The following is a 16,679-nucleotide window of genomic DNA, read 5'->3' on the forward strand; positions in this document are numbered from 1 at the left end:
TCTAATCAGCCGACTATATATGGCCTTTAATGCCATCCTATCTGCCCCCCATTCACTTCCTACTAAATACCTCATTATATTTATCACTTTCTTACATTTGTCCAATATTTTCTGTATATGCATCCCCCATGTAATTCTTTCGTCAAACCACAACCCTAAAAACTTAAAATGTTTCACTTTTCCCAGTTCTTGATTATATAATTTTAGACTTACCTCACCTCCAATTTTTTTCCTTGTAAAAAACATTATCTTTGTCTTGTCAACTGAGAATTTAAAACCCCATCTATATGACCATTCTTCAACTATTGTAATAGCCTCCTGTAATTTTTTAACCATAAAATCAATGTTCCTTTCCCTTTTCCAGATTGCCCCACCATCAGCAAAAAGTGTGTAAGGGTGGAATTCCTTCAGTGGTTCAAGCTGCAAGAACTGCCGAATGACTAAAGAAACGTTATTAGCAAGATGGTAGAAAACTGCACATTTCTTGTCTATACCACCCACTGCCACTTATACCAACGACGGTAATAAGTGCAGTTAAAATAGCTTAATATTTGTGGGAGAGCGTTGCTATAGAGAGTGACGATATTGTATTGCAATATGTAGCACTTCAAAGTCAATACCAAATCAAAACTAGTTAGCACACTAGTTGTAATTGAAAAGGTTTAATGACAAAATATGGTTATGGTTACAATTAAAATAGTTACAAAATAGATATATGAGATGATGAAAACTTATATTATTAATTGTACCAAGCATATATGAAAAAATGTTACCTGAGAGAGAGAGAGAGAGAGAGAGGGTAAGAGGAAGGAGGAGGTAGAGAAAGAGAGCCCCAAGCAAGGGACCCAGAGAAGAAGAGAGCCAGCGCATCAAAGAGACAGAGCAATAGTTTTAATCTTGTTTTATCCTTTCCCTGACCATGTGACTAAAACCCAGATGTGAGACTTTCAAACTGACCAATCAGATGATTACACTCCCCCCACTGTACTAAAGGTGTGACAATTCATCGACACCCAAAGTACAAACATTTTGCTAGATCACTATCAGCCCCTCTGTGCCTTTAGGAACTCCAAATGGTCATTGTGGTAGGAAGAGGGGGTAGAAAAACAGTCAAGCAAATATCTTTGTTCATTTAAAATATCTTGGATTATTTTCAATCCTACAGTGAAAACCCCAGCCCATTCTCCAAATCCTCAAATCCTCCCAGAGATCTTCCCAGCAAACCTATCTAGCACTAAAAAAAAAATAGTCAGAAAGTCATCTCTCAGTTGCTGAATGTTGCGCAACTACGTTGCTACACAGCCCTGTCGCGTCTTACAATTCTACGTTGTTACAATGTTGCGAGCACGTCGACAGCGACGTTGCCATAGTAGAAATGCAACGTGTCACAGACGTTGCACTTGCCACAACGTAAATGTGTTTGCTGGGATTGGCGTTTGATTGAAATGTAACATTTCCAGTTTCGAATAGCCTATGTGATTGTTTTTCGTTAACAATAAGCATGAACATTCTGCATTTCCATTTTGTAGTGTGGATCATACATTGCAACATTTAAACTAATTCTCGTGTTAAATAATCTGTTATATGCTTGAAAACTATATTTTTTTGGCCTTCAAACAAACACCTTAAAATGCACGTGTAGATCAGGAAAAACAAAAATATCTTTAGTATATCTGTATTAAAATATATTTACAAAGTATATATAGTCTCGGTTTCGTATCGAATTAAAACGGTTAGGACCGGTTATGACACTTTGTAAAGCTCCCCCTAGTGTTCAAAAGTTTACTATCCTGATGTTCTTAAAGCGATGGTAGGCTACTGTTGTTCTATGCTATGCCATATGAGGTATGACTCTTTTCTGACCACAAAAGGTAGTGATTGTCGATTTTGAATCACTGCTTCATGAAGCTTCGAAACCTTTACAAATCTTTTGTTTTGAATCAGTGGTTCGGAGCGTTTATCAAACTACCCAAGTCACGCGATTTCAGTAAACGATGCTTTATGTCATAACTGTTTCGAAACTTTCGAAATTTCAATGTTCACCGCTGGGGGGCGATGTGAACCCATGAATCATGCTGATTATTATTTTTATTTTTTATTTCCTGCTCGCGTTCGTCAATATAATTGCAGTGAACAATTACCAGTGAAAACTGGCACTGAAAAAAGCTTTAAAAAAAGATGTAAAAGTATCACACACAAACCAGAGCGCCGACTGATACCTCAAATAATGCCAATGGTCTTACTTCTTTAATATGGCTAGTGCTAAATGTTGAAAACAGTTTAAAGGTCTTTGCAAATTCATTATTCGTATAACATCAGAATCGATATATGGCCACTAAGGGGTAAATGATTCATAATTTTTTTGGTAAAACTGAATATTTCTCAGGATGAGTTATTTCTAAGACAGTGGGAAACTTAATTATGCCACTAGATGGCGACAAGTGAGTGTCTTTTTGACCAGTGCAAGTGAGTGACTTTTTTTTGTTGTTGCCTTTTTGACATACCAAGGATGCATTTATTTGATCAAAAATACTGTGAAACAGTAATATTGTAAAATGTTGTTACAAATTAAAATAAGTTATTTTTTCCTGTTTTAAAATACTTTAAAACGTAATTTATTCCTGTGATGGCAAAACTTGGAAAACAATTACACCACTAGATGGCGACAAGTGAGTGTCTTTTGAGTGTTATTTACAGTTTTTTATATATAGTTTTTTTTTAAATGCTTATACACCATTTCTGAAACTATGGCTCCTTTTCTCAAAACTCTACACACAAAACATCACACACTAATGCAAAAGCAAACACTTCATTCAAAACTATTTTAACTCTTCTAAAAATTGTGTTTTTGCATAGTAACTCTATCTTGTGTCTTTTGCTTGTTCAGTGTGCAGTGGAGCACACAGGAGTATGTCACGGCACTCACACGTACATGTATGTGCACAAATACATTGTATACACAGTATGTATGCACAATTACCGTTATTATACAGAACCGAATCAACACAGAACACACTTGAGCTGTATAATGACACTATTGGCTTGTTAGAGCTGCTTTATAGCAGAATTTGAAACTTGAAACAATTTGCTCTGGGCCCATTACCCTATCAAATAAGTTTAGACAGGGATTGGTGGGACCTATTGCTCATTTTTAGTCATATTCTACATAACATGTACTCTCTCCCCTTTGATTTAACCATCATCATTGGCATCACTCTGATGGATTTATTAACAAAACCCATGGCCACATTAAGCTTCTCAGATAAAAATCCGCTTGTCGGAGAAAGTGTTAACAACTGCAGTATGAACTAACGTGATATCTATGGACTTTTAAGTTAAACTAACCTAGCTAGTTATTTTTAGAGTTGGCATTTTACTCAATTTTAATATCTGAATGTAATCTGCAAATGCGATGGACATCGGTTATGCTCATCTTTGGTAGCTCCTTTATTAAAGGCATCTTCATAGAAAAACATACAAAAGACCTGAACCGGAAGCGGTGCAACCTATTTGACCTGAATACGGAAGTATGTTGCACATAACCCCCATTGATCCTGACGTCAGATCAAATCTTTCTAGTGGCTGTTCTGAGTTTTGTGATTCTTAGACATTTCACAGTGTTTCACTGCCACAGTTGTTCTGAAAAGAGAGTTTCCTGGTCTCTGAGCCTATTGTGCGAGAAACGCGGATATCAAATGTGATCTGACTGATCAAATTTGAGCAGTAGACCATGTGCAAAAGAAGCCTGTCAGGACCCAAAGGGATGTGGTTTAGTGGTTGCAAGTTAATAAACCACTTATTCTACTCACTTATTACAAATGTGACTCTAAATGTGATAGTATAATCTGAGCTGTAGATTCTATGCAAAAGAAGCCTGTCTCTACTAGCTGTGATAGGATAGGACGTCTCGGTGGGACACAGAGAGGAGCTCTTTGTCTCGTGTTAAACGCCTTCCCCCGTAGACGGGCGAAGTTCTGCGCATTCTGCGGGGGAGGGCGTGTAACACGAGACAAAGAGCGTCTCTGCGTCACACCGAGACATCCTATCACAGCTAGTAGAGACAGTCTTCCTTTGCATATGGTCTAGAGAGTTCAGATTATACTATGGTAAACCTAAACAAAACTGCTGATTTGAAAATATCATGGTTTATATAGGTTTACAGGTTCATATCACCATGATTTACAGTCACATTTGACATAAGTGAGTAGAATAAGTGGTTTATCCACTTACCACCACTGCCAAACATACCTGGGGGTCCTGGCTATAAATAGTTCTCCTCGTTTCTCTCAGTTTGTGCTTGCTTCGGCAGCACATATACTAAAATTGGAACGATACAGAGAAGATTAGCATGGCCCCTGCGCAAGGATGACACGCAAATTCGTGAAGCGTTCCTCATTTTTATTAATTATTAGTTATTAATTATGAAATTACTGTAATTATTGATAGTTTACACTATATCAAGTGAAAATAACAGTGTTTAAGCGTGCAGTACGCAGCCTCCACGCTAGAGCGCAGCATCGCACTGCAGTCTCGCGCTAGAGCGTCTCACTGGAATTTACTGAATTGACATCTTTAACAGAACAGAAACATTTAGTTTATAAGCAAAATAATGTTGCAAGTATTTGTAATGATTGCATTTACCATCCTAATGTTTCCTCAGCCGATTTTAATCAACCGTAACTTAATCTGACAGTATAATCGTTAATGGTCATTCTGAATCTTCGTCCTCTTTTACTCAAACTAGCAGATTTCGACACGGATTTATTAAATATGTTTATATAGACTAAACGCTAATGTATAAAGTAATTGAAATTCACTTACCATGCATATGTGTTGTTTTCGCTGTCTTGGTTGACCAATGTGCTTCGTTTTTCTTTAGTAGGCTACCTGAAAACACAGCGAAAACGAGAATTATATACACTAGTCTAGCGTATTTAAATTTTCATTCACCACAAACAAAACGTAACTAACGGTGTGTTACTAAATAAATGTCTGTACATAAATTAATTTCTTGCTTCGTAATTGAGAGGAATTGCAGGACAAACGCTTTTCGCTCCATTCAGGACTAAACTTTCTCCTTGTGAGCATCATCTGACAGATCAACCTGTAAAGAAACATCATAAAAGTCGATGTTCAAAACAAAATTATGCTAGAGTTGAGACTGAAAGGTCGTCTAACTTGTTGTGTATCGCTAAACTAAACGGAAGTAGTAATAGATGTAATATGACTGGATGTCATAATTTGTCAATCATTGTATTTCTCTAAACGTCAGTTTAAACATTCATGACTATTTTCAGCAATTGTTAATTGAGTGTAAAGGACAAAACAGTTTAAGATTTCTGAGACTTCATTAAAAAAATTAATTAATTGCCAGTGCTTTGTCAACTTTTTTCGGTTTGAACAATTAGAATATTTATGAACAATTATTACTTATTGTAATATATACTTTTATTAAAAAACTAAAATAATCACCATCAATCTTATGTGTATGTTATATGTGGCAAATTCAGGAGAATCAGAGGTGTGTTTGGACCAAATACTTCATTTGTGCTTTCATTTTGTACATCATTTGTACTGCCTCTACAAAAAAGGGCAATAAGAAAGACAACAGGGAAGGAAAGAGAATGAGATGCCATGTATATAAAGCACAGAAAGACTTAATAAAACATTCTTGACATTATCATATGAAAAAAGAATGCAACCAATATTTTAGAAGTAGCTATATCACCGCTTGAGACTTTCTCCTGTCAGTCTCGCATTAGCGTCTCACTGGCTCACAGTAGATTTTACACCTTCAACTTGGGTTCAAAGAAGTAGCAGGAAGAGATGGTCTGCTTCCAAGCAAAGAAAATGTTGCAAGTATTCGCAATGATCGCATTTACCATCCCGATGTTTCTTCAGGCAGCCTATTTAAGCATTATCTCTGAATATTCTGTAGTACTGAAAGACTAATAAAACATTCTTGACATCATACTTCTAAAATCTTAAAAGAATGAACCAAGAACCAAGGTTTTAGAAGAAGGGCCGTAACCATGTCTTGAACATTGGGGAGACCGTAACAATTCAAAATTCATTAAAAATATACATCATATGCATATATGAATATGATCATTCACATTCTACTTTGAAGCAGCTCTAATAAGACATAAGTGTCTTTATTAAGCTCAAGTCAGCTGAATTACAAGACGAAATCCAAAAACAAACAAATGAAGATAAGTGAGATTCATGCCTGGATGCGCTGATGCCATCCTTTCAGCATCTCTTCTCCTTATGTAGACCTGCAGAGCATCCATTTTGGTACCCGGTCTGGCTTCCTGCTTCCTAACCCACTTGGTGAAGCTGAAAAGGAGGGACACACACAATTAAATCAAGCCCCAACACAACAAATTCTTAACTGCCTGCATCCTCTGTTAGACATGTAAACCATACCCTTTTCTGTCCCGATCCACTGCCTCATACAGGTCCTTGAAGGACATGCTGTCAAGTTTGCCGAAGCCTACTCGCATCAGGTCTTCCTGGGCTGGTGTGCCAGTGCCCTCTTGAACCCGGCGCTAGCTGATGGCAGCCATCATGTCAGGGAACAGGGCAGCATATCGGAGCAAGGCATCCTTGTTCCCCATGATGGCAGACTGGGTGGCGTCTCTTCCCTCACGCTCCCGTTGATGGACGGCCAGCACCATGGATGCATTATCAATATCATTGGATAGCAACCATTTTAAGGTTTTAACCCGGTACTGACCGAACTGCAGGGCGCTCTCGCTCAGCACGAGCTGGTGACTTGATGTGTCACCTCCTTGCGCTGACAAACGAGCGATGGCCTCCTCCTAGCAGGCCATGAGTGTCCCGGAGTGGGATTTCTCCTGTAGACAGCAGAGGGCCGGGGTGAGCTCACCAGTGGGCTCTCTTTGAAACTGAGAATTGAAATCCATTTTCTACAAGACAGACACACACACAAATGACAATCAAATCAAAACTGTCAAATTTTCTTTATATTGTAATCATTATTATCAAAACCTGTAATAATTGCTTTAGAAAGCTCATTGCTTCTGTCTAAATGAATACATGATGTTTGCTCACTGCATGATTTGTATTATCCTAGAACTGTACATTTCTGACATGGACATTATTATGACAGTCACCTCTGATAACAGATAATATCTTGTATAATCAATATAATATCTTGTAATCTAGAAACCTGTATTTTCTGTAAAGCTGCTTTGAAACGATGTGTAGTGAAAAGCGCTATACAAATAAATGTGAATCGAATTGAATACTTCAAAATAATAAGAGGCACATAGACAACCACACAGCCTTACAAAATTAATCATAGTTTTACTAAAGTAACTGTATTAAAATAACACAGTACAACAACAGTACAGTAACCACGAACTTACCATTGCTTAACTGTATGGCATATATGCTTTCATTTTTTCAAAATATAAATTTCAGGCACATTAAATCTTACAAAACCACACAGAATTGCGGAAAATTAACCATGGTTTTTAACACAGTAACTATAGATCAAGAAAATAAATCAACACGACAAAGCCATTGCTTCATAGGCCAATTAATATTCATGATCATTCAACCATGACATTTGGATTAAATGCGTATACGAAAAAATGCGTATACGAATAATGCAAACAGGTGTTCACCCTCACCCTTGCTTACCTCTTAATTTATGAAAGCTCGACGCAAAAAAAATCTGTCTGTCAAATCATCAAAGCAACTGCGTAGCTAACGTTAGTTACTTAGTTGCCTACTGTTGAGTAGGCTACTGTTGCAAAAATTAATCATAGTTTTACTAAAGTAACGATGTATTAAAATAGACCAATCTCTGACCGGGTAATTCAAGTTCACGCAATCCCACTTGTACTTGATCCAGGTTTATCTAGTCTAGATAACTGCGTGTGCACGCGTTTCTTAAGCAGCCCTAGAGGTCTATCATAGATCAAATCGATCCACAATCAAACAGCGTATATTTTGAACTGTTTTATGCGTTTGAGACATGGTGTTTGCAAAACTTACATTTCACAGTAATATTCTCCATCTGTAAATCTTAGAAAGTCGTGCAAATATTTCCATTTTGCTACTAAACTTCACATTGAAAGAGCGCAGCTGCGCGCATGCGCGCCAAATAGGGGTGCAATAATTCTGACCAATATACATAACACTAGAAATATCTTCTAATTATAATAATTTATCTTTAGGATGTTGGATAAGTTGCAGTGAACTTATAGCTCATTATACTCATATATTTTATACTTTAAAACAATTTTTAAAAAATTGAACAGAATGTTTTGGTTTTGAGTGGTTGGTGAAACCAATTGTTTTTGTGTGCAGATTTCAGAGCCTAGGCTGTTTACAGAGACGTGGTTTTTTTTGACGGTCTGCTTATGGGGCGGGCAGCTAGCGGATCGTTAGGAAAGATTAGATGAATGTGATCATTTTTTGGGGGGCCTGAAATCACTGATACAACCTTTAACAAACATTTCATATACAATTTAACACGTTTGTAGGTCTATATTGTCTCATTTATCATTGTAGCCTTATTTAAGTTGATTTTCTTTACTGTATATTTATTTTTGGACTGATAATGGTTAATAAAGTCAAATAATGGTATGAGAGAGTGTCAGTCATTGTGTTCCTATTGGTCAGTGTTAGAGGATCTGTGTAACAACTGAGGCTTAGCCTGACAGTTAGCCTGCCCTGGACCAGGCTAGTTTCCCAGCATAAGTTGCCAGAGTAATTGAGATCAAACTATTTTAAGTTTGCTTTATGAAACAGAATCAACCGACAATAAGTCTGACTAACCAAAATAAGCCTGGCTTGTATTCTAATCTTGTTTTATGGAACAACCCTCAGATTCGGCTACATAATAAGGAGCTTAAATTATTATTATTGTAATAAAATGTCATCTTGTTGTGTTGTTGGGTGCAAGAATCGACGGAATAGCCTACAGGCTCCAAGTTGAAATTGTATCGCATAATGTTTTCTAAATTATTGTGATTATTTGTGAATCATCTATGATTGTATACATTGTTTTGGTTGATTGTGACTAGACTTTTTGAATAACCTGAGGGTTGTTCCATAAAAGATGCTAAGAAAAGCGGGGATTAAACTCCAAAACCCGACTTGAATAAACCTAACAAATAAGTTGGGGCTAAAGCGGTTTCATAAAAGGTAATTCAAGTTCACGCAATCCCACTAATTTGATCCAGGTTTATCTAGTCTAGATAACTGCGTGTGCACGCGTTTCTTAAGCAGCCCTAGAGGTCTATCATAGATCAAATCAATCCACCATCAAACAGCGTATATTTTGTGCTGTTTTATGTGTTTGAGACATGGTGTTTGCAAAACTTACCATTCACAGGAATATTCTCCATCTGTAAATCTTAGACATGCAAATATTTCCATTTTGCTGCTAAACTTCACATTGAAAGAGCGCTGCTGCGCGCATGCGCGCCAAATAGGAGCGCAATAATTCTGACCAATATATACATTTTGCTTGGAAAATTAATAGGCTATGCGATATTTTATAACACCAGAAATATCTTCTAATTATAATAATTTATCTTTAGGATGTTGGATAAGTTGCAGTGAACTTATAGCTCATTACACTCATATATTTTATACTTAAAATAAATAAATAAATTGAACTGAAGTAATTCAGGGAAGAATTTTTTAAGAAACCAAATATAATAAAGATACAAAATATAGTTTTGGGTTTAGGACCTAAGCTACTTAACAAAGATGACTTATACTTATTTAGAATGCTGATAATTACAGCTTTTAAAGCAATAATTGTTTTTTTGGAGAAAGCAAGAATGTTTGGTTAGATTTAGTTTATTATGGAGAAGATAACGTGAAATTAAGAGCAAAAGTATACATTTTGAAAAGATATGTGCAACTCTAAAATGAAAGAATATTCCATAAAATAAAGGAATACATATTATCCTAACTAAATAACTATTTGTATAATTGTGTTAAATGTGTTTGAATTGAAAGACATAATAAAGTACATTTTATATACACTCACCTAAAGGATTATTAGGAACACCATACTAATACTGTGTTTGACCCCCTTTCGCCTTCAGAACTGCCTTAATTCTACGTGGCATTGATTCAACAAAGTGCTGAAAGCATTCTTTAGAAATGTTGGCCCATATTGATAGGATAGCATCTTGCAGTTGATGGAGATTTGTGGGATGCACATCCAGGGCACGAAGCTCCCGTTCCACCACATCCCAAAGATGCTCTATTGGGTTGAGATCTGGTGACTGTGGGAGCCATTTTAGTACAGTGAACTCATTGTCATGTTCAAGAAACCAATTTGAAATGATTCGAGCTTTGTGACATGGTGCATTATCTTGCTGGAAGTAGCCATCAGAGGATGGGTACATGGTGGTCATAAAGGGATGGACATGGTCAGAAACAATGCTCAGGTAGGCCGTGGCATTTAAACGATTCCCAATTGGCACTAAGGGGCCTAAAGTGTGCCAAGAAAACATCCCCCACACCATTACACCACCACCACCAGCCTGCACAGTGGTAACAAGGCATGATGGATCCATGTTCTCATTCTGTTTACGCCAAATTCTGACTCTACCATCTGAATGTCTCAACAGAAATCGAGACTCATCAGACCAGGCAACATTTTTCCAGTCTTCAACTGTCCAATTTTGGTGAGCTCGTGCAAATTGTAGCCTCTTTTTCCTATTTGTAGTGGAGATGAGTGGTACCCGGTGGGGTCTTCTGCTGTTGTAGCCCATCCGCCTCAAGGTTGTGCGTGTTGTGGCTTCACAAATGCTTTGCTGCATACCTCGGTTGTTACGAGTGGTTATTTCAGTCAAAGTTGCTCTTCTATCAGCTTGAATCAGTCGGCCCATTCTCCTCTGACCTCTAGCATCAACAAGGGATTTTCGCCCACAGGACTGCCGCATACTGGATGTTTTTCCCTTTTCACACCATTCTTTGTAAACCCTAGAAATGGTTGTGCGTGAAAATCCCAGTAACTGAGCAGATTGTGAAATACTCAGACCGGCCCGTCTGGCACCAACAACCATGCCACGCTCAAAATTGCTTAAAACACCTTTCTTTCCCATTCTGACATTCAGTTGGGAGTTCAGGAGATTGTCTTCTTCTTCTTCTTTGGTGTTTATTGGAGGTTGGCAAACCAACTTGTAGGTGCATTACCGCCACCGACTGGACTGGAGTGTGGACAGGATACATGCTTATAGGATTGACATAATGCGACATATGAATGAAAATTCATGAGGAAACAACAACAAAACAAAACGTTAAAAAAAAAAAAAAAAAAAAAAAAAAAACAACAGCCTAAATTCTTTTACTTAATTCCGTTTCTTTAATAAACTTAATAATACTATCATATATAGCTTTAATTAGTGACTGAATGAAATTACGTCTTTCATTGTTGTATTTCCTGCAGTAAAGTATTACATGTTCAACTGTCTCTTGCTGACAGGAGATTGTCTTGACCAGGACCACACCCCTAAATACATTGAATCAACTGCCATGTGATTGGTTGATTAGATAATTGCATTAATGAGAAATTGAACAGGTGTTCCTAATAATCCTTTAGGTGAGTGTATATATATATATATATATATAACAACGTTAACAAACATTTCATATACAATTTAACACGTTTGTAGGTCTATATTGTCTCATTTATCATTGTAGCCTTATTTAAGTTGATTTTCTTTACTGTATATTTATTTTTGGACTGATAATGGTTAATAAAGTAAAATAATGGTATGAGAGAGTGTCAGTCATTGTGTTCCTATTGGTGAGTGTTAGAGGATCTGTGTAACAACTGAGGCTTAGCCTGACAGTTAGCCTGCCCTGGACCAGGCTAGTTTCCCAGCATAAGTTGCCAGAGTAATTGAGATCAAACTATTTTAAGTTTGCTTTATGAAACAGAATCAACCGACAATAAGTCTGACTAACCAAAATAAGCCTGGCTTGTATTCTAATCTTGTTTTATGGAACAACCCTCTGGTAAGAAAGAGTAATAAAATACATAGTTAAAAAATGAATATGCTGTATCTGGAATGTTAATTTCTAGAAAATATTCACATCATTAAAATTGCACCGTAATGTCACTCTTTACATTGTCGTCTTCTGTCTGGCCTTGGCGCTAGCTAGGCAGAACTGCGGATCGTAGGCTACAACACAAGTCCTGTGACCATTTAGTACAGTTATAGGCATCTAAATATGTATATGCCCTCAATTTCTCTGTACCCTCAGTTTCTCTATCGGGTAGGTGTAGAAGTCAGGCCACTCATCCGGAGGAATCCTGTCAGATCGTCCATCCATTGAATGAGCGTGTATGCAGGTGTTACACCAGAATCTGTGACCGTCATAATCTGTGAGCGTAGTGGGCACGGTTGTCACTGTGTGTCAAAACACACTGAGAAAAAAGGTGTGTTCGACATCGGCTGCGGCTGGATGTAACCGATCGGCGAGAGTAGCCGCGTGCAGGCGGGGAGGAGCTGCAAACGGAGACGTGAAGTCGGACACTTTCTGGTTCCCGTAGTGACCGCTCACGTGGTGTTCGCGTACTTTACCACAGCTGAAGTTAAATAAATGCAATATTTGCCAAATAATACACAGATGTTTCAGATACATTTTCATTCAATAGGCCTACTTTATGTACTGCTTCATACAGCGTCTGTTTGACTTTGAACAAGAATAAAGTTCAACATAAGCTATATCAATGAAGTGGAGTCTATACGTTTTTTAATCAGTTTTAATTTGATAAACATGACACAATATAACATTGCAACGACATGAAAAGAGTGTTTACTGTTATAAAAAACTGATTTGTGAGCTTTAGATGAATAAACACGAAACACACGTGATCGTTGTCATGCGGTGAATCCGGCCAATCGTGGAACAGCTGTGTCGTCATCAGCCCTCCTGCAGCCCAGTGCAGCCGCTCTTGAGAAGCTGCGCTGGCTGAGTTCTCCGGCTACTCTCGAATCGCTCTCGTGGTACTTTGATGGCATACGTCACAGTCACGTGGCGTCGGCGCTGTATCAAGTCGGACAAAATTTCTAACCGGCATGCACTGCTTCAAGTCAGCCGCCGATCGGTCTGCGCAGAGCTGCATGAAGTCGAACAAGCCTAAAAACTTTTCCTAAACGTGCACGGACGTCAGGGCCGTTCTCTTCTCGCGTGAGAACATAAACATTAAACATTAATGAACACGGAAACACACGTAGTCGGCTACTCTGAAAAAAACCACATTGAGCTCAATCTGGGCAAGCAAATAATAATTTATTGTAAATAACCATAATTTCTAAACAAACGTTTCGTAAATACCTCACCTTTGGCTTATAGTCAGAAGTTACGCTGTTTGCGTAGATCACGCAGCACAGTGACAACCGCGCCCACTACGGTCACAGATTATACCGTCACAGATTCTGGTGTAACACTTGTTGTCCTGGACAGTGAGTGACCTTGCACATTAAGATAAAATCGGATTTTCTCCAGTCATTGTTAAAAAACAAGCTAACAAAACTTGCAAACTAACGTTAGTGAAGCGGCCAGAGGGATCGTTCTGCCACCACCTAAGCTCCGCCCACAAAAAACGTCACCATATTTACCAACTGAAAAGGGGTAACACAGTAGCCAACAACATCAGTAAAGTAACCACGAACTTACCATTACTTCACTACAGTAATTAAAATGTATGGCATTATGCTTTATTTATTTTTTCAAAATATTAAGTCGAGGCACATAAAATCTTACAAAACCACACAGAATTGCGGAAAATTAACCATGGTATTTAACACAGTAACTATAGATCAAGAAAATAAATCAACACGACAAAACCATTGCTGCATATTAATATTCATCATGATGATCATATTTCACCCATGACATTTGGAGTAAATGTAAATGCGAAAAATACAAATGCAAACAGGTGTTCGCCCTTACCCTTACCTCTTACTTTATGCACGTTTGAAGCAAAAAAAAAAAAAAAAAAAAAATGTATTCAAAAATCAGTTGATCCGTAATAAAATCTGATTAAAATGTTCAAAGCACTCCGTAGTACTGTTGAGCAATACCGCCCCCACTTCGCAAAACGCGCTCGGTAGCGGTCCTGCTCACAGGCCAATCAGGATCCAGGCTTAGTGAACTTTCGAAGACCAATGACAAACCTCACATCATGCACTCTAAGTGGAACTTCGCTGCGACCAATGGCGAGCAAGTGGACGGGCCAATCAGAACGCTGGGAACGTGGAACATACCTGGGGCATGTTCAAGTTCAAAACGGTGCGCAACGTTTTGCTACGGTTTCCGGGTTGAACGTCATGTTTCCTGGAAACGGCGTGCACCGGTGTGCAACGGGGTTTGAGATACGTTTTCTCTTGTTTGGTGGGTGTGTCAGAACTGCAGTCCAATCAGCAGCAACATGTATATAAAACACGGGGTATTAAAGTGAACTTGCACAATGGGTTCAAGGAAAGTAATTTACAAATGTGTTCGATGCAGCTCGGTATACGCAACAACTGAGGATATTAGAAGACATGTTTGTCGTAAGTTTTATTGTAAAAATATAGGATATCAACATAATGATGTAGTTGTTTATATTTTTAGCTTCATTGCAAGTGTATGACATTTGGTATAGAAATAAACAATGGTAATTAAGTGCTTTTCCTAAAAATGAGAAAGAAAATACAGGGTATTAAAACAGTATGACCTACAAATAAAGTCAGTATGTGAGGCTAAATAGATGTATTTTAGTCTGAATTAGGTAAGATGTGTGCTTCCATTTCAGTTTCAGCAATCCCTTCACTCGATTGGGATGTTCTCTTTTGTTCTGGGCGGCAAGTGCAGTAACTGTAACATCGAGCATATTTTTGTAGTATTAAACACATATTTATACCGACTTCATCAGGCTCAGAAAATTCTTCACAAAGAACACAAAGAATGAGCCTTCTCAGCTGCCATAGTTGCAACTCTTGCGTCATCAGAACAGTGTGTTCAACGCATCACCGTTTCTGTTTAAAAAACGTTGTGCAACGTTTTGAACTTGAACATGCCCCAGATGAGGCAGGGAGATCATTCCACCAAGCAGGGAACAGTGAACGGAAATGTTCTGGAGAGTGATGTTGTGCCTCTCTGTGATGGTACCACCAGCCGTCGCTCATTTATTTGTTATGTAAATAAAATATTAATTTAAATACTCTATATTTGATATTGTGTTTTTATATTACATTTCAATTTTATATTCAATACTTCAATTTTATAAATATATTGCTTTAAAAATAAATGTGTATATATATGTATTTAAAATACTCAATTTAAAATTGTATTTATGTTCTGTTAAAATAATATATTGTATATGGTTACATGAAATGCATCTGATATTGTATTTTTGTAATATATTAAAATAGTATGTTTTTATTTCATTAGAAAATAAACAATGTTTTATTTAAAATACTCAATATGCTCCTGTACAGTAGGGATTGCACAAATGTCTAACAAAAAAAACATACACAGACATGAGAAAAAAACTATTTATGAACAAAAACTAAAACATTTATACAAAATTTATTATTTATTATTAATGATTATCAATGTATTATTATTTATTTTACAAAACAAACTTATTTATACAAATGTATAAATGCATTATTGTTTAGCACACTATCCTTTCTTAATTTCCTCCATCCACTGCCCCACAGTCTTCCCAGAGGCCTTTGCACAAAAATGGACACCCCGGAACTGGCTGTGGCCAAACACTCTAGTTTTTGGGTGTCCACATTTTTGGCAAAGGTACTGTTCTGGGTTTTGTCTTTCTACGCGTCAACCCTTGTGCTGAAGGATGGCCTCAAACATGCGGTCTTACCAGTCCAGATGCATCCTCATTGATGGCGAACACAAAGGCTGAGTGCACATGCTGGACTGGTTGTTTAAGTTTTGACAGCATGGGTGGTAAGTGTTCAGAGGCCACCAAGGGAACAGAAAACGGCTGGACATTTTGCTGCAAGACCTCCTTCTCCTGCCTCTTCTTTCTGGTATTATGCCTACGTACAGAAAAGACGACAATTAGCATATGTAGGTAGAGATGGGTGGAATCTGCAAATAGACACATCTGAGTCTATTTAGAGTTAGTCTAAATAGAGCTGGTTTAGCTCAAAGAGCTTCAATTTAGTCCGGGCTATGATTCCAGGGCTGTCCAGGACTACATCCCTGATCATTCGATAGGCCTGCCCTGGAGTATGACAGCCCACCGGTTCACTCTGACTCTGGCGATAGTCTGACCAGCAGGGTAAATGCGGCAGAGAGCCAGGCAGATGGCCTCAACCAGACGACTCGCATTAGGCCACTGAGCTGGCCCACTTCCTTCACCAAGGTTTGGTGAGAAAGGGAGTAAGCAGTATTAATCTGATTATTTGAAGAATATGGGACAAACAACTGAATAACACTGTAATGTTGTGAGATACAACTAATCGTGTATATAGTTAATCAACTAATAATCTAGCTCTCTCCAAGAAATAGAGAGCTCCAATTAAAACAACACCAAAGCACTTTTCCTCTTCGGTTTCCCTACAGGTTGGAAGCGGAACTGTCCATTACCGCTGTCGTAAATAATTGCTTCTGTAAGATGATGCGATTTAATGTTGTTGACATATGGAGAGAAA

General features: G+C 37.8%; 1 long non-coding RNA gene across 1 annotated transcript in view; it reads right to left on the bottom strand.

Annotated features, from left to right (window-relative positions):
• Positions 1-15,636: 15,636 nt before the first annotated feature.
• The window catches only part of LOC309493613, a 52,814-nt gene continuing 51,771 nt past the window's right edge, over positions 15,637-16,679 (bottom strand). The window contains exon 4 of the long non-coding RNA XR_014204014.1: positions 15,637-16,061. This is a non-coding gene — a long non-coding RNA (uncharacterized lncRNA). The remainder of the gene's footprint in view (positions 16,062-16,679) is intronic.

The sequence above is a fragment of the Leuciscus leuciscus genome (assembly GCF_965113295.1).
Source record: "Leuciscus leuciscus genome assembly, chromosome: 3".
Classification (NCBI taxonomy): Eukaryota; Metazoa; Chordata; class Actinopteri; order Cypriniformes; family Leuciscidae; genus Leuciscus; species Leuciscus leuciscus.